General features: G+C 45.6%; 1 protein-coding gene across 2 annotated transcripts in view; it reads right to left on the bottom strand.

The window, feature by feature from the left end:
- The window catches only part of ATF2 (activating transcription factor 2), a 1,079,253-nt gene that overhangs the window by 148,387 nt on the left and 905,837 nt on the right, over positions 1-25,029 (bottom strand). The gene's annotated exons all lie outside the window — the stretch shown is intronic.

Below are 25,029 nucleotides of genomic sequence, written 5' to 3'. Positions count from 1 at the left end.
AAGCAACCATAACTCGCGCCACCACCGTGCACTGCTAAGACTAACACCCAGGACATCAAAGATGACATCACAAATGTCATTGATGACATCACTGATGACATCACATGTCTGGCTCACTATTTTTTCTTTTGCTGACATATCTAGGCCACATGGTTTTCTTCAGTAACAGTCAGAAACTAAGAATTTTATTTTATTTGTAGACATATCCTTCTAGTAGGTTCTTACAGTAATTCCCTTAGAGTACAGTCACATCATATGAAACAGTAATTCCCTTAGAGTACAGTCACATCATATGAAACATATACATATGGGAAAACACAAGCTTGAAAGACAGCAATCCTTTTTGTGCATAAAGATTATCACTAGACTTATGAGCACTTTCTGATAGTTCTGTTTTTTTTTTATGGCTGTACTTTCCCTGTATATGGTCATATTTGTATACATTGTACTCACACTACTTTCCTTAGGGTCCAATCACATCAAGTGATACATATACATAGGGTAAATAGCAGCTTTGAAACAGAGCAATCATTTATTTGCATGAATCTAATCAGTTAAGTTATGAATTGTTTCTGCTACTACTTGTGCTTTTTTGCTAACTTCACTTTCCCTGTATATACCCATATTGGTATGTGTTCTTGTGTCTTTGTGTTTTGTCTATAGTAATGCAATTATGTAATACATGGGTTTTATTAGCTACTTATTACATATTTCACAGTACACAAAAATCTATTAAGAAAACAATTATTTCATTATTCAACATATTAACATTACGAATATCATACCTTCATCTTGTACGCTGCACACAATGTTATGTTTCTGTATGAGTAGCTTAGTATACTAGATAGAACTCCATAATAGGATGCTATTTATATCAATGCATCGTTCAATGCACTTATTAGGGTATATTTCTTGCAATGATTCTTGACACTTTTTTCGCAACATAATAAGAATCCCTTCTACACATATTTCATGAGAAGTACATACACATGTGATGTCATCAGTGATGTCATCAATGACATTTGTGATGTCATCTTTGATGTCCTGGGTGTTAGTCTTAGCAGTGCACGGTGGTGGCGCGAGTTATGGTTGCTTAGCTTACCATAACTGGCGAATTTCAAGGGTTTTTCGGTTTTACTTGGAACCATAACGTCCCTTTAACAAAGTTTTTTCACTGAATTTCATAGGTTTTTAGTAGCGCAACTTAACCATAACGTCCCTTTAACAAAGTTTTTTTCACTGAATTTCATAGGTTTTTAGGAGCGCAACTTAACCATAACGTCCCTTTAACAAAGTTTTTTCACTGAATTTCATAGTTTTTTAGTAGCACAACTTAACAATAATGACTTTGACTTTATATACATGTCATATGGAACTGACTAGATCTCTTCTTATGAACTTGATGTCCGCAAACTTATTTAATGTCCGCGGACATGTTCGGAGAACAGTACCACTACCTAAAAACTGTGGGGGGGGTGGTGGGGTATGTTTGATTGTTGTATCATAATATAGGAACATTTAACAAATTCAAAAAGCAGCACACAAACACATTATATATAGTAATACATAAGAAATGTAACCCATATATGTAACACACTAACCATTCATTTAAATACAATATGTTCTGAAATGGAATATACCAAATGGCCATGCACCCAAGACTCTATGCCCTGGCAACAACCACCGCAGCATATCACATCCATAGAGTCAAACATTTCAACTATGATCTATGGGAAACTTTTAATGTCCGCGAACAATGTGAGTGTTCTTAGAACACTTTGAACTTGCCAGCGAACAATACGGACACCGTTTTCAGGACACCCCCTACGAACATTTCAGAACAACGCGATAGTTCTTAGAACACTTTCAACTTAACAACGAACAATACGGACAGCGTCCTAAGGACCTACGAACATTCCAGGACACCGGGAGTGTTCTCAAAAACGTCTTCAGAACACCCCCATTTTGTTTATTTGCGAACATTTCAGGACACCGCGGGTGTTCTTAGGACACATTCAACTTGACAGAGAACAATACAGACAGCGTCCTCAGGACACCCCCTACGAACACTGCCCGGACACCGCAAGTGTTCTTAGAACAGTTTCACTTTGCTTGCGAACAAAACGGACACATATTGAGTCCTTAGAACACCCCCCAGTCAGTTTATTTAGAACATTTCAGAACACCCGTGATGTCCGCAAACAAATCGAACACAAAAAGAATGTCTAACACATAAAAAACACAACTTTCATCCTATCTCATACACTCCCACCCTCTCCCCAAACACTCCTACACACCAACACACTCTACTAAATACACATTTTGAACAAAGTTTCACTGCGCTGTCCGCGGACGTCCGCGAATCCAAGATGGCGGGCGCTACCGAAAAATCTGACGCGCTTCACGCTCCACGCCGTCCAATCAGCGAACACGTTGCATGTCCGCGAACATCACGCAAGACGATTGGCCAATCAGGACACTGTCCGCGGAGCGAACAGGGAAGTGTGTCCGCGAACCGAACACAGATATCACTAATTTTTTTTTACCTACTTTTTGGTCATTTTAAAAAAAAAACTACTGGACGGATTTTCAACAAATTTGCAAAAGCACGCTTTCGGGACCAAGCCGCTGCTCCTGGTCCAAATTTGGTGGAAATCCGTCCAGCGGTTTGGGCTGTAGGCGCGAGCAGAACATTTTTCCCATTCAGTCTATGGGAAAAAAAAAAGTTTTGGGACCCCCCCTATAACTTTGCCCCCCCCTGGACGAATCCTCACCAAACTTTGGAAAAAAATTCAGAGTGACCCAAATGTTGCAAAGTTTGGTGAGGATCCGTCCAGGGAGAGCGAAGTTATAAGCCACCCAAAAAGTGCTCTTCCTATGGAAACAGCAACTTAACCATAACTACATGGCCACTATATATATCACATACAACCTTCTGTAGGTTTGCTAATTAAATTGACATTAGTGTAGCATGGCTAGCTAATTAAAATACCCTGTTTAATGAAAGCAAAGATCACCCTGCATTCTCGTTTCTCGGTTCACTGCAAGTTCGAAGGGTATAATGGAGAGAGTGTGCAACAGTAATCATCTACTCCACTCTTAAAAGCGCCAACTGCCTATGTGGGAGTTCTGGGCATGAACAGTTCTTCAAATAAATGAAAACCAGAAGTAACCGGGGTGATACTTTTATTAAGCTAACTATATCCTGTTTGGCAAAGACCAGTATGTGCTAACATATTTTTGTAAAGCATCCCTGCAATTCCATTCCTAAAAAAGAAAGATTGTTTATAAAACACTGCATTGTCTCTACGTTTTTCAGTAAGGTTTAGGTTAGTGGATCTAAATCCCACAGTGTCAACTATATTTCATTAGGTTGAGGAAGGTGCATAATTATTGACGAGTATCACACTGCCAAATGCTGTGACCTGCTGGTTGCATTCATCTGTTCAACTGGTGCTTACCCCATAAGCTGATCCCAAATGCCTTGAGATTCACCCTGTTGCTTTATACCAGCTACCCTGAAAGTGACATGGCCATGAAGTACAATATTCCACACAGTTTGCCCAGTTCTCTGCCTCCTGCGTCATCCACTCTGCTTAGTCGCTTACATTTGTCCCTCCTACATAATGAATACTCAAAGCTAAGTAGATTTTTATGCAACCTAGTGATCAATAGTTCCATCCAGTCTGTACATATACAGATCTACTGCAATACCACGCACTGTGGTTCGCTCACTATACTCTACGATTATATATGCATTATATATAAGCACCTGTCAGCGAGAGCTGGCCAATCCAGAGGCTGGTAACGCAAGGGGAATCTGCAAATAGCTGCCCGCATTTCATGCTGGCCCGCTGACCCTGTGCCCAGTCATCTTCACTCTGTCCTTGGAGGGGGTGCACCAGGCGAGTCGCCACTGTAGTGACACCACCCCTCCCCACCATCCTACCCTTAACCCCCTCCTAGCTGACCTCCAGGTCCTGGGAATAGTTATTTCCCATAGCAGACATATGGGTAATTTCTTTTTAAGGGAAGCATGAAATGTGCAAAGTAAAAGTATCAGAACCCCAGACAGTGGTTCCAAGTGAGATTAGCTATAAATACCATCTTCATGGGTGCACAGGACTGGAATCCTAAGCTTGGGCCCTGCTGGCTTGAGGACCATTAGCGGCCCTGCCTTCCCCCAAAAGTGGTATTTAACAGTATATTGAAAACAGTTATCAATGACTGGCCAGCTTGTCCACCTGAAGTTGACAATTACCTACCTGCTGCAACATCATACTACATACCGTGAGAAACCTGAGGGTATCCTCACTCCTACTCCCCCTGGATCCTCTTCTCAGGTGGGCAGGGAAAGGCCACTGCTTTTGGATCCTGACCCTGGGGGTGGAGAAGTGAGGGAGGATCACCTGGGTGGGGATTGAGAGTGGGCTGCCCCGGCCTTTATGGGCTACTGTAAAACCTCTCCCCTCATTTTACCTCTGACAGTACTGGGACGAGGAACAGGTGACTGAGTAATGAACACTAAAACCTCATTTCACCACTCTAGTACTGGGACACAGAAGAGGCCTGCAGAGTACTTTGCAGGTCAGGCATGACCCTTTAATTATAGTCAGGCAACCACAATTGAGAGTCCACACCTGCAACCTGTCAAGGGGTTGCAGGTGTATACAGGGAGATGAAAGGAGCAGAAAAAAGAGCAACAGGGAGCCCTGTGTGGGAGAGACCAGCAGGGGACCAATCTCGCGAGGAGGCAGTCGTGGTGGGACCCGAGAGGAAGCCAGGACGCTGGCAGATGGCCCAGAAGATCTGTGGAGCCCAGTGTGGGTCAGGTTGTTAGGCTGCCACAGGTGTGGGGGCCTCGGTCATCAGGAGACAGCAGCAAGATCTGCGACCAAGGAAGAAGGAAGAGATGATGCTGTTCCCGTCCGTGGAGAAGCGAAGCAGCCAGCGTGTGCCAGGAAGCACCCGGAGTGTGAGCAGGCTCGCAGAGAACAGCCCCCGCTCTGTGAAGCAGAAGGAAAGCCAAGGAGCCACCGTAGAAGAACGCCGGAGACCAGTGAGTGCAGAGAAATGTCACTCAAAGCCAGGGCGTTTCTATGGGGCTATGCATAAGTACCGAAGTGCTGTAGGATGCATATTGAATCCCGACTGAGTGAAAACCTGAAATAAAGCTAAAGTATGCATATTGAATATCGATCTGAATGAAACTTTATGGGCAAAGTTAATAGCTAATGAAAGCCAATAGGAAAGTGCCCATTTGAAAGCAACGCAAGGAAAAAAAAAAAAAGAGTACAAGTGTGAAAGAGTGCAACAGAAAGGTGGGGATGACATAAGACCACCGCGAAGTGAACTTTATGAATGGAAACAGTGTGGCAAGGCCAAAGACGGGCATAAGATGTGTGACACATGATGGCAAAGCCAAGAGGCTAACCAGGAGAAGCCAGGAGAGTGTGAATCTGCATATAAAGCCAAGAGGCCGCCAAAGAGAAGCTCAGATGAACACTGAAAAACCTGTGTGGACTCCTTTCATTTTATGTTTTGAAATGTCTGAACTTCTCCTTACACAACAAATGATGGGTCAAGCATATACCATACGGGGGACTGTCCTGTGCAATACCGACTGCACAGAACCTTTTACTGAAAACTGTTTTCAGGGTCTTATCACATCTATTTATTTGTGTCCATTCATGCAGCTAACCTTTACATTTTACAGACACTGATCTGTCTAATGTCTTACTTCACTTCACACAAAAGAACAAATTACTTACCCCTGGAAATGTTCTTTTGAATGGATGGTCCCCCAAGTATTACTCAGCTTTGATATATTTGTAAGTCTGCCTGCAGCTTTGGAAATTTAGTCCAGAATAGCGAGTGCCGTGCGTCGTCGAGGGCTCTGTCCTGTCTTCGGCCATGGCATTGACTCTGGTATAAACAGCTTGCACAGTGCCCATTGCCACAGTTCTAGTTTTTTCCTTTCAATGCTCAGCCGTCTAAAAGGTATAACCCAGAAGTTGAAAGAGAGGAAGGTGTAAAAACACAAAGTCTCAGCAGGGGAAGGATGGGAGGATGATGAGGAATATGTGGGGGGAACATCCAGTCAAAAGAACATAGTAAGGGATAAGTAATTTGTTCTTCGATTGGATTGTGTCCTCCCACATGTTCTTCATCTTTGATACACTCCCAAAGCAGTAAGCAGAAGAAGGTGGGAATAGAGAATGTATTGTTGATTAATGTTGTGAAGTACAGCCTTGCCAAATCGTGCCTCCTGACCCGACAGAGTCCAGACAATAGTATTTTCTGAAAGTGTGCAAAGAGGACCAAGTTGCCACCCTACAGATGTCTTGTACAGGCACCCATCTTTGAAGAGCCGAAGTAGTAGCCACTTCTCAGGGGGAATACACTCTCAAACCATCAGGCAGATCTTTGCCAGCTCATGTATAGCATTCCAAAATGCATAGAATTATCCAGCGTGAGATGGTTTGTTTGGTGACAGCTTGTCCCAATTTGTGACCTGAATAGCCCACAAAGAGCTGGTCATCTTGCCTGATTTTGGACATTCTGGAAAAGTAGAAGCTCAAAGCCCTTCTAGGGTCTAAGTGATGCAATCTTTCCTCCTCATTAGAGGGATGAGGAGGTGGATAAAGAGCAGGTAGCACTGAGCTAAATGGAAGTCAGATACCACTTTTGGTAAGAAAGGAGGACGTACCCTCAAAACCACCTTGACCTTAAAAAGGTAGTAAAGGGTGGTTTAGCAGAAAGAGCCTGAAGCTCACCGACTTTGCAGGCCGATGTAATTGCCGTCAGAAAAATATTTTTACGGGTTAACATTCTGAGTGGATAAGAATGTAAGGATTCAATAGCCGCCCCATTAGGTACCCTAACACCAAACCGGTACAATAAATGGAACTGGGGGAAAGATGTTTGTTAACCCCTTTAAGAACAGAATTACAGTAAGGACCTTGAAATAGGAGCCCTCAACAGGCAAATGCTAAGAAATAGAAAGCACCGCCAAATAACCCTTTACTGTGGAGACCTGAAGCCCCTGATGGGCCAGGTAAAGCAAAAATGACAATACAGTGGAAGTCCTTTATGTAAAAGGATCAGAACTCTTATCTCTGCACCAGCGGCAAAATGGTTTCCAACAGCAGCGGTACAGAGATTTTGTTGCTGGCCTTCTGGCTGAAAGAAGCACCCGCATTACATCTTCCTGAAGGTCCCAATCTTTGTATGTTATCCTCTCAGAAACAGGCATGAAGGTTCAGAGTACTGATTGCTGGATGAAGAAGGAAACCCCCATCTTGCGAGAGCAAGTCCTCTCCTTGGGGTAGACCAATTGGAGGGCAAATGGCCATCTCTAGAAGGTCCAGGTACCACGTTCTCCTGGGCCAATCCGGAGCAATGAGGATCATGGATTTCCCAAACTTCCTCAACCTCCTGATGACATGAGGAATGACAGGGACTGGTAGAAATGTGTACAGAAGAGGACATTCCCAGTCCACTACGAACGTGTCTCCTAGAACTCCTCTCTGAGGAAATTCCGTGGAGCAGAATAGGTCACACTTCTTGTTGACACTGCATGCAAACAGATCCACCACAAAGGTCCTCCAAAGGGCGAAGATCTCTAGAAGGACTTCCTGAGCCAACTCCCACTCGTGGGAGATAGTGCTCTGCCTGCTCAGAGTATCTGCCACTATGTTTTCTGCTCCGACTAGGTGAATTGCCATTGGAGAGATTCCTTCTCTTAGTGCCCAAAACCAGAGCTACATTGTTTCTTCAATCTTCAGCGGCTCCTGCAAAACAAAAGGCACAGGTTAGACAAAGGCAAAGTTAGCGCTTCGACTCACCCGATCCATCGGCAGCATCCAAGACGTTTTTTCTGCATTTCTCGTCCGGCATCGGGCCTGCAAAGACAAAGAACATTGGTTAGTAACGCTTGGTTACAAAACTGCTTACCTGTGTTGCGCTTGCTCCAACCTTGCTCGCACTGCATTCCGGCACCTGTAGAGACAAAAGGGGACATCAAGGTGCATTCTACGGCCCCAAAACAGCCTTCCTACTTACGTGCCTTCGAATTCATCATCTTCTTGTTACGCTCTCTGCCACGAATCGGGGAGAGCATCTTCTTTGGCATCGACAGCATCTGAAAAGTAAAAGACATAGACATTAGGGGAAAAGACATTTGAAGAGAGCAATCTAAAGAGAACTTTAATACTTACAAGTCACGCTCGTGCAGCAAACGGCGGCTTCGCTCTCAACTACCCTCTGCAATCAAGAGGCGGAACTCACATCCAGTGAAGTAACTGGATCCAGCGCCCCTGCACAAGACGCAGGATGGAGAGCTCAGCATTCACTTACTTAAGGTGAGCACAACAATCACCCGAGTACCACAGGAATAGAGGGAGAGAGGGGCTAAGAACTTCTCCCAGCCTTCCAGCCACTAATACCTTGATTTTCCACTTGCAGACACCTCACACTGCAGGTCAAGCTTTCGGTGAGGAAGGGGTCAAATCCGGGAGCCAAACGAATCCTACGCCTAACGTTGAAGACGTTCTCACCGCCCAGTCAAGACCAGCGCCTCCGAGGGAACCAGGTGAGCGTTACAGAACGCGAAGCCTCACCATACATTTCCCGCCCAGGCGCAATGGAGACTTCGGACACAGACCAATTGGCCCAGTTGCTCGGGGAGTTGAGAGCAGAAGTACACGCAGCTCGCCAGGAAACAAATGCCCTAAGGAGAGAGCTAGTGGTTTCTAAGGAGCGAACAGACGACTTGGCTAGACAATTGTTACAAGCCCAAGCGGGACAGACTCCTCTGCCTACCCCTGGTGGTAGCCATGCCCCAACAGCTTCCTCTAATCCGGTGCAAATTAATCTACCAGGAAATGTACCTTTGGCTCCGCCCGAACGCTTTTCAGGTGATCCGAAAAGATTTGCTGTTTTCATCAATCAGTGTCGTTTGCACTTTCTGTGTAGACCTGCCGCTTTTCCAACGGACCAGGCTAAGGTGGCCTTCGTGCTTTCATATCTTAGCGGCAGTGCCGCAGATTGGTCTATTCCTTTAGTGACTCAAGATAACCCTATTCTGTATAATTTCCAGGACTTCCAAGCTAGTATGGAAAGATTGTTCGCAAGACATTCTCAGGGACAGGCCCTGGACAATGAACTTCTTTCACTACGACAGGGCAATCAAGATCTTCTGGCCTACATTGCATCATTCAACAGACTAGTGGTTGAAACCGGGTGGCCTGAGGATAAGAGAATCACCCTTTTCTATAGAGGCCTTCGTGGAGAACTTAAAGACGTTCTGGCCCAGGTGGTGAATCCTCCACAAGACTGTTCCGAATACATTGATCTGGTGGTGCAACTGGATCATAGAATACAAAATCGAAAAGCCGATCGTTCCAGGTTTGAGAATCGAGTTTTTTCAAGACCACAGAGCTCCGTTAAAGGAAATGATACTGTGGAACCCATGCAGATTGGGGTGGTGAAAGGACCTCTAACCCAAAAGGAAAGAGAAAGGAGAAGACAACTGCAATTGTGCCTCTATTGCGGGAACTCAGGGCACTTCCTCCAAGATTGCCCAGTGAAACCAAAGAAGAAGACAGTAGGAGCTTCCGATAAGGGTGCCAAAAGTTCAGAGTCGGAAAACGACCTCGCCCGACAAGTGTAGAGGTCCGCTTGCCGAGCGTTAAAACCAGTTCTTTGACCTCGCATTTTACCATGCCCATGGTCCTCGTGAGTCCGGAACAACCCAATCGTATGCATGCCATTAAAGCATACATAGATAGTGGCGCAATCGGCAATTACGTGGACTGTGAATTGGCCGCCAGGATGAATCTATCTCTTTGTCCCAAGTCGGTGAAAGACGTTTTCACCACCGTGGATGGTACGGAAATAGCTTCCGGACCAGTTACTCACACCACCATGGAAGTGACGTTGGTAAGCCAAGATGGACATCAAGAGAAGATCGTGTTTGACGTGATCAAGGCTCCACAGTTTCAAGTTATCCTGGGAATCCCTTGGCTGGAGAAACACAATCCTCAAATTGATTGGCGAGCAAAGACAATCCGGTTTCCAGAATGCGCACCTACCTGTTATCCGCAGCCCCGCACGAAGCTAGCTGCAACTACTTCTGAGAGTCCTCACCTGCCTCCTGAATACCGGGAATTTCAGGATGTCTTTCGGAAAGATCAAGCTAATTCGCTGCCTCCTCACAGATCATACGACTGCCAAATAGACTTGGTTCCAGGATCCACTCCTCCATGCAGTCGAATTTATGCCCTCACAGAACCTGAAAATCTTCACCTAAGGCAGTATTTGGACCAGTACTTGACTAATGGATTTATCCATCCCTCGAAGTCCCCAGCCTCTTCAGCTTTGTTCTTCGTGCCAAAAAAAGAGGGAGACCTAAGAACATGCATAGATTACCGTGCCCTGAACCAGATTACGATTAAGAACAGATATCCGTTACCATTGATCCCTGAACTTCTTGACCAGGTTAAAAGTGCCTGTATCTACACAAAGCTGGACCTCAGAGGAGCCTACCATTTAGTACGAATAAAAGAGGGCGATGAATGGAAGACGGCCTTTCGTACTAAATATGGACTGTTCGAGTATCAAGTAATGCCCTTTGGGCTTTGCAACGCTCCGGCAGCCTTTCAGTATTTTATGAATGACGTCCTCAGAGAGCTCATTGACGTATGTGTAGTTGTCTATATTGATGACATTCTGGTCTACTCGTCCTCTGAGGCGGAACATCGAAAACATGTCACCGCAGTATTGGAGCGGCTCCGAAAACACAGGCTCTTTGCAAAATTGGAAAAATGCGTTTTTCACGTCACGGAGGTCGAATTTTTGGGATTTATTTTGTCACCTAATGGAGTCCACATGGACTCAAGAAAAGTGGACGCTATCGTTAAGTGGCCCTCACCAACATCAGTGAAAGGAGTTCAAAGCATGTTGGGCTTCGCCAACTTTTATCGAAGATTTATCCCAGAGTTTTCTCGAGTAGTCCAACCCATTACAGCCCTCCTCAGAAAGAATAAACGTTTCGAATGGTCTACAGAGGCTGAACAAGCTTTTCAGGAACTAAAAACAAAATTCACCTCGGCTCCAGTTCTAAAACATCCTCGCCCGGAACTTTCCTATATAGTAGAGACTGATGCTTCCAGTCTCGCAATGGGAGCAGTACTTTCGCAAAGAGACCCGGAAACAAATCAGTTACACCCAGTGGTATTTTGGTCCCGCAAATTTTCAGCTCCTGAAATCAACTATACCATTACAGATAAGGAACTTTTGGCTATCAAGTCCGCCTTTAAAGCTTGGCGGCATTATCTCTTGGGGGCCCGACACACAGTCACCGTCATCACGGATCATCGTAATTTACAGTACCTTAAATCAGCCAAAGCTCAATCCTCTAGACAGCTTCGCTGGGCATTGTTTTTCGCCGAATTCGACTTTGTGATAACTTACCGACCAGGCAACAAGAATGGAAAAGCAGATGCTCTCTCCCGAATTGGAGTAGATGAACTCACGACCAATCCTGAACCCGTACCCATAATTCCGGAACAGAGAATCCTGGGTTTGATAGGTGCACAATCCATTGAAGACATTGAAGCTAAAGTTAAAGATCTTCTGACTCCAGCAGAAGTGCAAGACTGGCAACGCAAGGGAAATGATTTCACAATGGATAAGAACCTACTATACTTTCGAGGAAGATTATATCTACCATGTACCGATTTACAAAGACAGGTGATCTCTTGTTACCATGACTCCTTAATGGAAGGACATCCCGGCATTACCAAAACGTTGGAAAAGATAAAAAGACATTTTTGGTGGCCGTCTTGGAGAAAGGACATTAAGGATTTCATTAATTCCTGTGGTATGTGCGCTCAAAGCAAAAACCAGAAGGAGAAACCAGCAGGCCTCCTACATCCATTAGACATTCCTCCACACCCATGGCATACTCTCTCCATGGACTTCATCACGGATTTACCACCATGCTCCGGATTTAATACAATCTTAGTGATTGTGGACCTATTCTCGAAAATGGCTCATTTCATCCCATTGAAAGGGTTACCTACAGCTACAATTTTGGCCCGAGAATTCCTCGAAAACATCGTTCGGTTGCACGGCTTTCCTTCAGTTTTAATCTCGGATAGAGGGAGTCAATTTATTTCCCACTTCTGGCGGAGTTGTTGTCGCCTAGCCCAAATTGACATAAGGCTTTCGACCAGCCACCATCCCCAGACCGACGGGCAGACCGAGAGGACCAACCAAACCTTGGAACAGTATCTACGCTGCATGTTACAACAATCAGAGGGCACTTGGAAAGACATTCTCTGGATTGCGGAGTACGCTTATAATAATTCAGTCCACGCCGGAACTGGAAAAACTCAGTTTTTTCTTTCATATGGAATCCACCCTCGCACCTCAAATCTTGACCCACCTCAGACTCTTGGAACACCCGCTGTAGATCATCTGCATTCGACAATCACTCAAGCCTTTAAAGAGGCCATATCTCACCTCAAGCAGGCCAATGAGCAATACAAGAAGTGTGCGGATCTACATCGAAAGGAAGCTCCTCAATATCTTGTGGGAGATCAGGTCTGGCTATCCACCAAACATTTACCCCTAAAAGGACCGCGTACTTTCAATCCACGATACCTGGGGCCTTACCCAATCACTGCCATAATCAATCCAGTGGCGGTTAAATTGGGCCTACCTGCCCATATGAAGATACATCCAGTTTTCCACGTCTCACTACTGAAACCGATGCAACCTGGAACCCGTTTGACAAAATCTCCAGACCCTATTCTTGTGGACGGAGAACTAGAATTCGAAATACAAGACATATTAGACTCCAAGATTTCCAAATCTAAATTATACTATCTGATTGACTGGAAAGGTTATGGCCCCCAGGAACGATCTTGGGAACCGTCGGAACATGTTCATGCACCCCGTCTGGTTAAGAAGTTTCATCAAACTTTTCCTGATAAACCAAAACCCCCGGAGAGGACGAATTTGGGAGGGGCCTTGAGGGGGGGTGCTGTCATGACCACTGCTTTCAAGGAGTCAGGACCTACCCAACATCCTTGGGAGCAGGCTCATAACATGTCTTATCAGCACCAGCAAGTCCCAATAGGGACCTTTTGGACCTTGTCCTGGCACCGGTGGTGCCAGGCTCATAGTAAGGATCCGTCCCGGCACAGGAAGCGCCGGGCTCATATCAAGTGTAAAGGTGCTTGGGTGAACCTACCTGGAGCAGACCATGCTGCCTACTTACCAGCAAGATGAGGCTTTACTCTCTTCTGGTAGGGACTACTTTTCCTTCTGGGTGGGGCAGGCACCACTCCCTGGATCATTGCTGCTGGAACCCTTCTGGAAGCAGGAACTCTTTTACCTGGGCGAGGCTGCTGTGGAAGAAGACACCTAAGCACTCCTATGGGCTATTTAAACCACACCCGATTGGTACCACATGCTTCGCGTTATTCTGCATCTGCAGCAGGACGCTCACCGTGTCAGCTCCAGCGAATCTTCAGCTCCGGACCCTGTAATTACGAAAATTACCTGCTGGGAACCAATCTTCAATCTTCAGCGGCTCCTGCAAAACAAAAGGCACAGGTTAGACAAAGGCAAAGTTAGCGCTTCGACTCACCCGATCCATCGGCAGCATCCAAGACGTTTTTTCTGCATTTCTCGTCCGGCATCGGGCCTGCAAAGACAAAGAACATTGGTTAGTAACGCTTGGTTACAAAACTGCTTACCTGTGTTGCGCTTGCTCCAACCTTGCTCGCACTGCATTCCGGCACCTGTAGAGACAAAAGGGGACATTAAGGTGCATTCTACGGCCCCAAAACAGCCTTCCTACTTACGTGCCTTCGAATTCATCATCTTCTTGTTACGCTCTCTGCCAAGAATCGGGGAGAGCATCTTCTTTGGCATCGACAGCATCTGAAAAGTAAAAGACATAGACATTAGGGGAAAAGACATTTGAAGAGAGCAATCTAAAGAGAACTTTAATACTTACAAGTCACGCTCGTGCAGCAAACGGCGGCTTCGCTCTCAACTACCCTCTGCAATCAAGAGGCGGAACTCACATCCAGTGAAGTAACTGGATCCAGCGCCCCTGCACAAGACGCAGGATGGAGAGCTCAGCATTCACTTACTTAAGGTGAGCACAACAATCACCCGAGTACCACAGGAATAGAGGGAGAGAGGGGCTAAGAACTTCTCCCAGCCTTCCAGCCACTAATACCTTGATTTTCCACTTGCAGACACCTCACACTGCAGGTCAAGCTTTCGGTGAGGAAGGGGTCAAATCCGGGAGCCAAACGAATCCTACGCCTAACGTTGAAGACGTTCTCACCGCCCAGTCAAGACCAGCGCCTCCGAGGGAACCAGTTGAGCGTTACAACAGGCCCACCACAGGAGATCCTGAGTGACCTTGTTCGGGACCTTAAGAAGGTCAGTCATTCTGCCGGAAAACTGAGACCACTGGCATCTGAGGGCCCACTGAAGGGAGCTCTCATTCTCGAATAGGCTTCTGGCACCAGAAAAATGCAGGATGCCATGAGGCCGAGCAACCTCAGAAAGTCACAGGCCGGAAGACACTGGGCACATCTGTACTATCTGCGCAAGATGGCGAGCCCTTAAATTAATGGGCAAAGCTTTCCCAGAGGACGAATCCAGGATCGTTCTAATAAACTGAAGCTTCTGTGATGGTGTCAAGCAGGACTCCATGAAATTCAGGGAAAAGCCCAGCCTGTGGAAAAAGTTGAAAGTATGAATGAGATGATCCCGAGCCTGTTCGGGAGAACAAGCTCTGATCAGCCAATCGTTTAGGTAGGGGAAGATGCAAATCCTCTCCCTCTGCTGCTACCACCTCCATGAGCTTGGTGTAGACCCTCTCGGAAGAGGTGAGCCTTAATTGCAGAACCCGGAACTGATAATGAGAACCGCCAACCGCGAACCTCAGGTACTTTCTGTGTTTGTGATGAATTGGCGCAAAAAAATAAGCATCCGGAAGGTCCAATGACACCAACCAATCCTGCAGTCGATGGGCCTGAACGATCTGTGAAAGAGTTGACATCCTGAAATTGTCCTTCCTGAGGAACTTGTTCAAGATTCACAAGTCCAAGATGGGTCCACAGTCCTCCATCCTTCTTGGGGATTAGAAAATAGGGAGAGTACCAACCTTTTTTCCTCTCTGCTGCAGGTATCGACTATCGCACCTTTCTGCAACAGGGTAAAGATCTCCTGTAGGACAAGTGGATCCAAATCTCTCAAGGATTGGCCTATCAGGGACAATCTCTGGGTGTTCTTAAGAAGGGCAGAAAGTAGCCGTGGCCCACTGTCTGCAGTGCCCAAGCATCTGAGGTTATTCCCTGCCAACTCTCCAAATGCTGATTCAGCCTGCCCCCGCCACATTCCTCTGAATCAAGGACTCAAAGGGGTTTGGGCTGTTGCTGAAGCAGAGGGCAAAGAAGCAGAGGCTGAGAGAGAGAAGGAGGGAGAGAGGATCTTCCTCCTCATCCTCTTGAACCATGGGAGCTCTTCTCTGGTTCCTTTGTGAAAACTGGCCTCTTCAAGTAGAAACCGTGTGAGTATACTTGGCCAGGGCACAAGTTGATTTATGGACTTAAAGGCCATGCAGCCTACGGAAAAAAAACCTCTTTCCTAAGGCGTCAAACATTTGGTCATCTCTATCTGGGGGGGAAGTTGGATAAACTGCAGCCTTTGATGTTGATGTGGCTGCCTGGACCACCAGACTCTCGGGGGTGGGGTGCTTTGACAGGAAATCTAGGTCTATTGAGGCATCCCTGTATTTCTTAGTCAAATTATTGTTGACAGCCGGTGCGGTATCTGATTTCTGCTAGTTTTCTAACACCCTAGTTCTTAAAGCATTGTGGAAGGGACTGCCTCTCTTGAAGGTCCGCTATCGAGTATATCATTTAGATCATCCTTTTCTAGGATTGCTACTGGTTTTCCCCATCCCAGATATTTGGTGGTCTTTCCCATCACTGTTCTGCACGAGCGGTCAGAATGACCTGAAGCATCAGGAGTGGCAACGTGTGTTTCTGGTGAGATGTCTAAGCCACTAGCCCAGGGACGTCATTTGACCAAAATGCCAGGGGTAGCGGATGTGACATCACATGACCCTTGACTCCCTGATGACATCACAGGAAGTGATGTTATTGGACCCCACCTCGAAGTGATATCACAGGAAGCGATGGAACACGACCTTTCACCCGTTGAAAAAACAGTGGCATCACGTAGCATTGTACATTATGAAAAATATGCTTACGATATCACTATAATGTGATGTACATTTCATACAAGAATGGATCACCATATGTATCGTTAAGATCAGTGTGTATAGGCCCATATTAACAAATGACTGCGAATGCAAGCAGACGTCCATGACCAAATGATAATGATGTGTTATTATATAGCACTTATGCTTAAGCGCTTTATATAGAAAAGATATACACCCAATATCACCCAACCTGTGTTGGTACTCATTTATCGACCTCAGAAGGATGAAAGGCTGAGTTTAGGCATTTAAGAACAGATTAAATCAGTGACTCACCCCATGAAGTGTGCCTGAAATAAACCTTTAATGAGTCTAGTAATTATTGTATAGAATTCCAGAAAGACACATTATTTGGTATTCCTATTCTTTCTTATTTAGGGTCAGTGCTTAAAGTGTTAGACTTGTGGCACTCCTGTTCTTATTTTTCTTCTTTTTTTTTAAGGGGCCTGAACAAGAAAGCCAGCCACTCCATAAGTAAAGAGCCACATGGTGCTGGCCACAGGCCGGGAGCTCGCATTACAAAAAAACAGGGGTCGCAAGGGAGACCACAGAGGTCGCAAGGGAGACCCCTGGCGACCCTTAAATGATGTCCCTGCACTAGCCTCAATTAGAGTGTCCACCAGATTTTCTATTCTGGACTCCTCTGAAATAAATTCTTCAGGTACATTATGAGTACCATATTCAAAACCAAAAAGGTACATTGTCATCATCTTCCTCCTCTACAAATAACACTCCCATGCTCCTAAAGAAATCAGTCATAGGCAAAGGTTTAAAAGACTTCGACACTTCGACAGAAGGTTTCAAAATCTTCGCAGGCGTTAAAGGCGTTGAGGGTGTCGACTGCTTTAAAATCTTCGACAGTGGCACTGGCTTCGATGGGCAAGGAACCCGCTTCTTTTACCGGACTCGAAGAGGTATGTTTCGATTTTAGCTTGTGTCAAGATGAAGACTCCTTTGATGAGTGTCGACGAGACTTACTGCCCGGCTCTTTGGCACACGAGTAGTGGTCTCAGAAGATACCTTGCCGGTCTTCCCAGACGCGGTGGGCTCTAAAGCTTTCTTGTGGTCTTTCGGAGGGGCGCTCAGAGCAACCTTTTGAAAAACCTCCAGCATTTGGAGACTACATTTTTCCCAATCAGCAGAAGATACAGACTTCCTTGGGAAATTAACTTGTCTGTCAGGAGAGGAGCCTGACGAAGATGACTGTAATCAATGGCGCTATTTCTTTTGTGAGAAGAGGATGAGGACTAATGATGAGATTTGGATTTCGAGTGCTTGGAATGTTTGTAGTGCTTTTTCACCGGGTAAACCTCCCGAGAGTCATCCGACGACCTCCTTTTTGAAGGTGTTCTAGAAGGGTATTTAGAAAGGGGCATCCCTGCCACGAGTTTTGCCTTCCTCTTCTGCAAGACCTTCACTGTCATAGACTGACAGGAACCACAGTCGTCGACTCTGTGGTCCACACCCAGACACAACAGGCCTTCACTGTCATAGACTGACCGGAAGCACAGTCATTGACTCTGTGGTCCATACCCAGACAACAGGCAGATCCGATGTGGATCCTATGAGAAACCAGAAGGTGTCTCACCCACTAGTCCCCAGGGATCTGTCATCCAGGTGGCCAGGAGACTGCCATTCCTCTTGGGTCCAGTTGCTGGGGGTGGACCAGTGTGGGAGGATCATCTGGATGAGGGGTCTTCGTGGAGTGGGACACCGGATGGTGAGACGTGGTATTCCCTTCCTTGTAACACCTTTACCCCATTCTAACCAGTAGGATATTTAGGAACTCCCCCTACCCCACCTTTTACAACATGAACACTTTGGCACTGACAGCCCGCTCTAAGAGAAAACAGACTAACACCTGAGCGGTATACCTCACACGTCTCAATACCATGGTCAGGCGAGGTCAGGCAATTATCGACAATTACTCACACCTGACTTCCATTACACTTCCCCACACGGATAAAAGGCAGAGCACAAGAGCACACTCTGAGCGAGGCAAAACACATGAGGAAATAGCAGTTCCAAGATGGCAGTTTAACAAGAAAAGAAAGATGACAAAGCAGAAGGGGATCGCAAACAGGGAAGTTGCCTTGACTTTTTCGACAAGGAAACCTTACTTTCATGAGCCCTGGAGATTGGAAGCATAAGACCAGGAAAACAGGCTGACAAATCCTACATTGTGTGTCAGAGGTACCCAGGGCCCTCCCGCGTTGATAATCAATGTGGGGAGAATCACCAGCCGCCGTGGTACTGTCCTTGGCTCCAAGGACAAAGCAGTGTCAGTGAAATCAACACAGCCGGTGAGTTGGGGCAACCGATACAAGACTGGTCTGTGTTGAAGCCAAGGTTGCAAGCAGTAACATTGCATGGTGAGCACTGGAATGAAGATTGTTTTAAATACATATGATAAAAGACGCAAGTAAAGTTGAACTGCTGATGAGTGACTGAACTTTGAAACCAAGATACAATACCTTTGACAGAGAGGTCCGGCACCGCATGTGTGCTCAATTGAAAGGTCTCTGTTAGGTATCGAGCTGAAAGTGAAAGAGTTGTAGAGAATTGAGAATCGAAGTGGTCCTGCGATGGGTCAAGCTAAATTATGCGCACGTCAAAAGTCTTGGATGTTGATACAGTAAAGAAAGTTTGTGACAAAGTAGATAAAGTTGGTCCGAGCCTGGCAGAGGGGGACCCGGGGCGAAGTGAAAATCACGCAAGAACGTTTTGTGGGTCTGAGCCCGAAGCGAAAATCACCCGAGAACGTTTTGTGGGTCTCAGCCCCCCGGAGTGGGACCCGGGGTGAACAGAAAATTACCAGGGAATTGGCACATGTGAAAGCCACGACTCCACGATGCCCGGTACTATGGAAACAGGTTTCCAAAGCTTTAAGCAGACATACGAATATATCAAAGGTGAGGAATACATGGGAGGACACAATCCATTCAAAATGCAGAATTGTTGCTCATTTTGTGTCTTGGGTACAAATACCTCCAGGTGACATAAAAAATATTAGTACAAAATTGATAATCAAATATGTGTGTTTCCTAATCAAGAAAAATGTTATTAGCTAATTCTGGTAATCAATTTTTGAAAACAAATGCATGCCTTGCAATGGTCAGCTCATACATCATATACTGACTGTAAGTAAGCAGGCCACTTGGATGTGTAACCTCATCCCAGGCTTCCCATTCTTTGTACATATATCGCACAAGTACTTTGAAGCGGTCGCCTTGCAAGTTAATGCATTAGAAATTTCAAATATTAATTTGCCCTGTAAGAATTTTGAGAAGGCAAATTTCATGCTCAGCATCTTCTACTTTAGCATTACTAACATTAGCCTAAAAGTTGAGAGCAACATTGAACTATCATTTACTGGGCCTGCAAGGGATAATGGGTATGTATGGACTATGCCTGGCATTATTGATATTGACTATTAGGGCAACAGATATTCAGACAGCTAAAATGCCATTCGCACAATCTGCATCCTTTCCAGGTTTTCAGAGTTCCATTGGGCATTGACCTTAACAAATTATATGGTAACTCTCTGCTATACAAAAACGGTTTCACTGAGCACTTTTAAAATCCTACAGAGCAATGTACGGGTGGGACATGTTGCAAACAATCTTATAGGCAATTCAACATACGTGTGTACATGCAGATTCATGATATTTTCTTAAACTGAAAGTAATACCATGGTGAGGCATTAAATGGGTTTTGCTTGCAACATATTGTGAGCATGCAAATATCCCAGTGAGTGTTTTACTGCTTCAATCCGAGTCCTCTCAACTAGTATTGGAGGGTAGCACATGAGCCAGGGAACCAAATGATTTTTCAGAGAGTTAAAAAGCAATCAGCTTTTCTAGTAGGGATACTCCATGCTTACTAAAATATCTAAAAGATCTTCTTTCCCCATTACCCTTAAAATTCTTCTTGAGATCGAGCAGTATTATTATTAGAGTTCCTCCCTATGCCACTGCTCTTCTGGTCACCTTTTTCCTCTGCAAAGGTACTATGGCAGATTCTAAAGTCTTGGAGCTTTCCTAATAATAATCACATATACAATATTTGTTTTTTAGCATATATGTTTGATTTTGCATTTTGAAAAAGTGTTGCGAGATGCGCCTTTTACAGTGATTTGTAAAGAACCGCAGTGGTTGGGAAGGGTACATTCCCGTCCAAACTCTCTTTGGAGACGGCAGCTCACTAACTATGCATGCTCACAGAGTGGCTTACCTCGCCAGTCAGTTGCACACATGGAAAATAATGTGCCACGAAAAACAACAATTTCTGCATATAGACAAAAATAGTTAAGAGGGTCCTTTGCTTACAGCCTTTGGCTTTGGACCATGTTTATTACTTCTTTAGGATATATGCATAGGCAAAGTATATAGCTTTGTTTGCTACTCAGATATATCTACTGGCTAAGAGCCTAGTTAACTGCTAATGTGTAAGCAATATATACACATTCCATAGCATATTGTTTTGCACTCACACTCAACACACCACTCAGATACTCAGTCCTGAGTGTTTTCCACGGAAGAACACATTCTGCAGTAAATGTAAATAGAGTAAATACCATGACAATAATGGAGTTCACTTCTGGATGGTGGGTCCCATTCCTATGAAGGACGATTGCTGTTTTGAGCCAATCAGGTCGCCGTTGGCTCGAGCTGCAAGTTCCTGGGTGACTGTATCGTTTATTTCACCCTTTAAAAGGATGCCTTTCCTTGTTTAGTTGCAGGGTTGTTCTCTGTTCCTTGAAGAGTGTTTTCAGGACCAACATTGTAAATACTTAACCCAGGGTCCTGGGTTGACGGGTTATGCACAAAACCCGCTTTTAGGGGTCGCTGCCGTCTGCTGTTGAGTTCTGCATGTCACTCTTCTACCTCATTTCCCGACTGGTTAAAAATAGGGGGACTGTATCCTGCTCTGCTTTTCTGCTCCTGGGTCGTTTTTTCAGTTTTGTTGAGCATATACTACATACAACTTGCCATTGAACATGAACAACGAGCTCCAAGTATAATATTCCCACCCCTTACCTATTCACCCTCCCTCCAACGAGAGAAACCGAAAACAACATATTCTGGAGGTGAAACAGCAGCATAAAAGTGTCTCAATTCAAGTCCAAAAGTTTCAACCGTTGGGGGCACCATTGAGTTCTATAGTCTCCCTTGAGAAATGTTAAGACATCGCTCCATTCTCTGGCAATGCAGCATTCTCATTACTGATAGCATATGAGGCCCACTCAAGTGCCACAAATTTCCAAATCCTCCGAAGCCAATCTTGGAACACTATAATGGCCCCCCTTTCCACCTCTATTAACAACATGGCAGCTAAAACCAAGATTATACAAGCTTTTCGCTGGGGCCTGCTAATACCCGAGTGAGACTTCCCATCAAACCCCAGCAGAACTTCTTCTGAAGGCACTGCCAGGTCAACCCCAAAAAACTGAACTTGTGTGTCCAGCAATTCTATCCAGAAGGCATCAATTTTGGGGCACATCCACCAAATATCACAACAGGTCCCTATCCCCCCCACAGTCCCTCCCATCCTCCTGCGACAGCTACGGATATATCTTTTTAAACTTAGCAGTCATATAATGCAATCTGAATGTAATCTTATACCACATTTCTTGTAACTGAGTAGAATTCGCTAATCTGGGGAGTTCCTCCAAAGGTGCTCCCAGTTTTCCCATGGTATTTCCCTGCCCAATGTTTACCCCATTTCCCCATAAATGGTCAAATCTCCTGGGGACTCACCCCATCTAATATCCTGTAGAGATCCGAGATCAGCCCCTCAGAACCATCATGAGTCGTGATGTATTTTTCAAATGAGGAGATATGATACGTCATTGTACACAAGTAGTTCTAGGTGCGGCAATGTATTTATTTTATTGTTTATTTATAACACACTTAATACTAGCGAGTCGTTTCTAAGCTCAGGATCGGGATTCCAACCTGTGTTGCACCGCATTGCCTTGCTTCCAAGACGAACACGTTGCCACTCAGCTATCTTGAGCTTCCCAAGACAAGGAAGGGATGACAGAGGGAGGACAAAACAATCTATCTTACTAGGCCTTGTGCCATTCAAATTGTGCAAGTGCAATATGCAAAAGTGCAGGGGGGAGAGGGGAAGTACCGTGGGTAGGGGGCAAGTGCAATCAGGACAGCAATGCTCTGAGTAAGTGTAGCCAGGGCTGTGCAGCTCTGGTTAAGTGCAAGGAGGCAGGGGAACTGTAGGGTTGCAGATACAGCCTCTAAGTGCGCGGTCAGCCCGGAGGCAGTGCACAGGCTACTGGTCGTTGGAAGCCTGGTACCCAGTGAGATTCTGAAGGTAGCCAGGCAACCAATAAGCAGGGGAGAGAGAGAGAGAAAGCAGAAGTGAAAAGGAAGGTCTTGAGCTGCTTCGGAACTTTAGGTGGTCCGGCTCAAGTTTGAGAGGGGCAGGGAGGCCATTTTAGAGGGAGGCACCTGTTGAGGAGAGTGATCTACCCCCCACTCTCTGCTTGGAGAAGCGCAAGACCCTCAGGGAGTTTGAGGTAGCTGAGCGAAGGGCTCCAGAAGGAAGGTGTTTAGGAAGAGAGAGTTGGATGTAGTGCAGGCAGAAAGCCTTGTGAACGATGCATAGGGTCTTGAACTTGATCCTTGGAGCCACTGGGAGCCAGTGGACGAATGTCATGGTTGGCTTGAGGCCAATGACAAGTCTCGCAGTCCTGTTCTGGATTAGTTGCAGATGGCGGAAGAGTAGAGTAAGGCAGATTGAGGAAGAGGCTGTTGCAGTAGTACAGCCTAAAGAGAACCAGTGCTCTGGAGAAGGTGAGCTTCTGGGGGAATGTGAGAAAAGGAAGAATACATATGAGGAGGTGCAGCTGGTAGTGGGCCTTCTTAGCAAGGTCTGTGATGTGAGGAGAGAAGGAGCAAATGGAGTCCGAAGATGACACCAAGGTTTTTTGCCTCACAGGAAGGCGAAGGAAGAGGGCCGAAGGATGGCGGGCAGAGAGAGAGAGAAAGCTTGAGCAGGGCTCCGAATGAGAAGGATCGAAGTCTTACTGACATTAAGGCAGAGATTGTTGGAGGTTCACCATTCCTGAATCACGGATAGACAGTCAGGAATGAGTGGAAGAGGAGGCTGAGGGGAGCCTGAAGGAGAGCAGCGTGTCATCCGCATAATACTGAAATTTAGAGGATAAGGTTGGCCAAAGGGGCCAAGTAGACATTGAAGAGCCAGAGTGAGAGGTTGGACCCCTGGGGAACACCACATGTGGCGAGCGAGGTGGCAGAGAGAAAGGACTCAAGTCGGACCTGGGAGGGCCGGTCCAGGCGGAAAGAGGTCAACCAGGCCAGGGCCTGATCCATAATGCCCAGGTTCTCATGGAGGCGATTGATCATGATGGCATGATTGATAGTGTAAAAAGCAGAGGAAAGATCAAGGAGGATGAGGACAGACGGAAGGCTAGAATCAAGATTAGTGAGCAGATCTTCACAGGTGTTCAGGAGAGCAGTTTCCATGCCTCTGGCTGCTCTGAAGCCAGACTGATAGGGAGACAACCAACAGATTCAGTGTGGAGAGTAAGCTGGGAGATGGGCAGATGAGAGAAAGGGAGGCTACAGCTTTCATATCTCAGTTCGATATCCAGTGTCTTATTTTAACATTACGCAGCCTCTCCCTTTTGTCCACCCCAAATCCTTGTTTGCATTCCACTAAGGATAGAATGGTCTACCCATTAAAAATGTCTCTCAATCTCTGACACCCACCTTCCTGCCATATATGGAATGATCCCTGCTTCATTCCCACCAGAAACCCAGGGTTGAGAATAGCCCATTTAATAGAAAAAGTCCAAAAAGCCTCAGTCTGTGCCATCTTCCTCTCCCTCAATGCTGAATAAGCATTTGACCGGTGTCCAGTCTTTTGATGGAATACAAAGGATCGAATGACAATTTTTTCGAATGCATTTTTTAAATGTTTCGTTTTTTTTAAATTTAATATAGTTAAAGAATTTATTTTTTAAAGAAAACAGGGGCCTGGGGCGGAACCCCCCCATAAAAAAAGTTTTACAAAAAAATGCATTTGACCCTTTTTTTTCAGTCCATTTGACTCGAAAAAATGCATTAGATCCTTTGTATTTCGACCCTTTCACCTGTAACCCATTTGACCATGTGGAATGGTCTTTTTTTTTTAAAGTCATGGAGAAGGTGCGCTTGGGTGCATGATTTATCAAGATGGTCCAAGCAAACTATAGGCCCCCTCGGCGAGGCTTTTCATAAATGGCTCCTTGTTAAGTGAGTTTAACCTGTGCAGCGGTACCAAACCAGGTTGTCCACTTACCCCCCTCTTGTATGCTATTTATTTGGATCCCTTACTGCAGGCCTTTCGAAATTCTGGGGAAGTCTCCGGGATTCATTTTGTGGGAACCCAGCATAAGGTGGCCACTTTTGCAGACAACATTTTGCTAACAATTACATTACCAGAGAAGTCACTCGAAAGTGTTAGGGGGATACTTTATGAATTTGGCAAAGTGTCTGGGTTAAAGATTAATCTAGGTAAATCCGAATTGCTCAACCTTATGGTACAGGGAATGGAGGCATCTGCTCTGAAGGTGACTCCACTAATTGTATGGAGCCCCAAAGGGATCCGGTACCTGGGGGTAACTATCTCGCCCACTTTAAATGGCTGCTATAACTCTAGGTTTCCCCCTATGTTGGCATTGATTA

The sequence above is a fragment of the Ambystoma mexicanum genome, chromosome 9 (assembly GCF_040938575.1).
Source record: "Ambystoma mexicanum isolate Mex_15411 chromosome 9, UKY_AmexF1_1, whole genome shotgun sequence".
Classification (NCBI taxonomy): Eukaryota; Metazoa; Chordata; class Amphibia; order Caudata; family Ambystomatidae; genus Ambystoma; species Ambystoma mexicanum.
The sequence above is the reverse complement of the archived record's forward strand: the minus strand, read 5'-3'. Positions and strand labels throughout refer to the sequence as shown.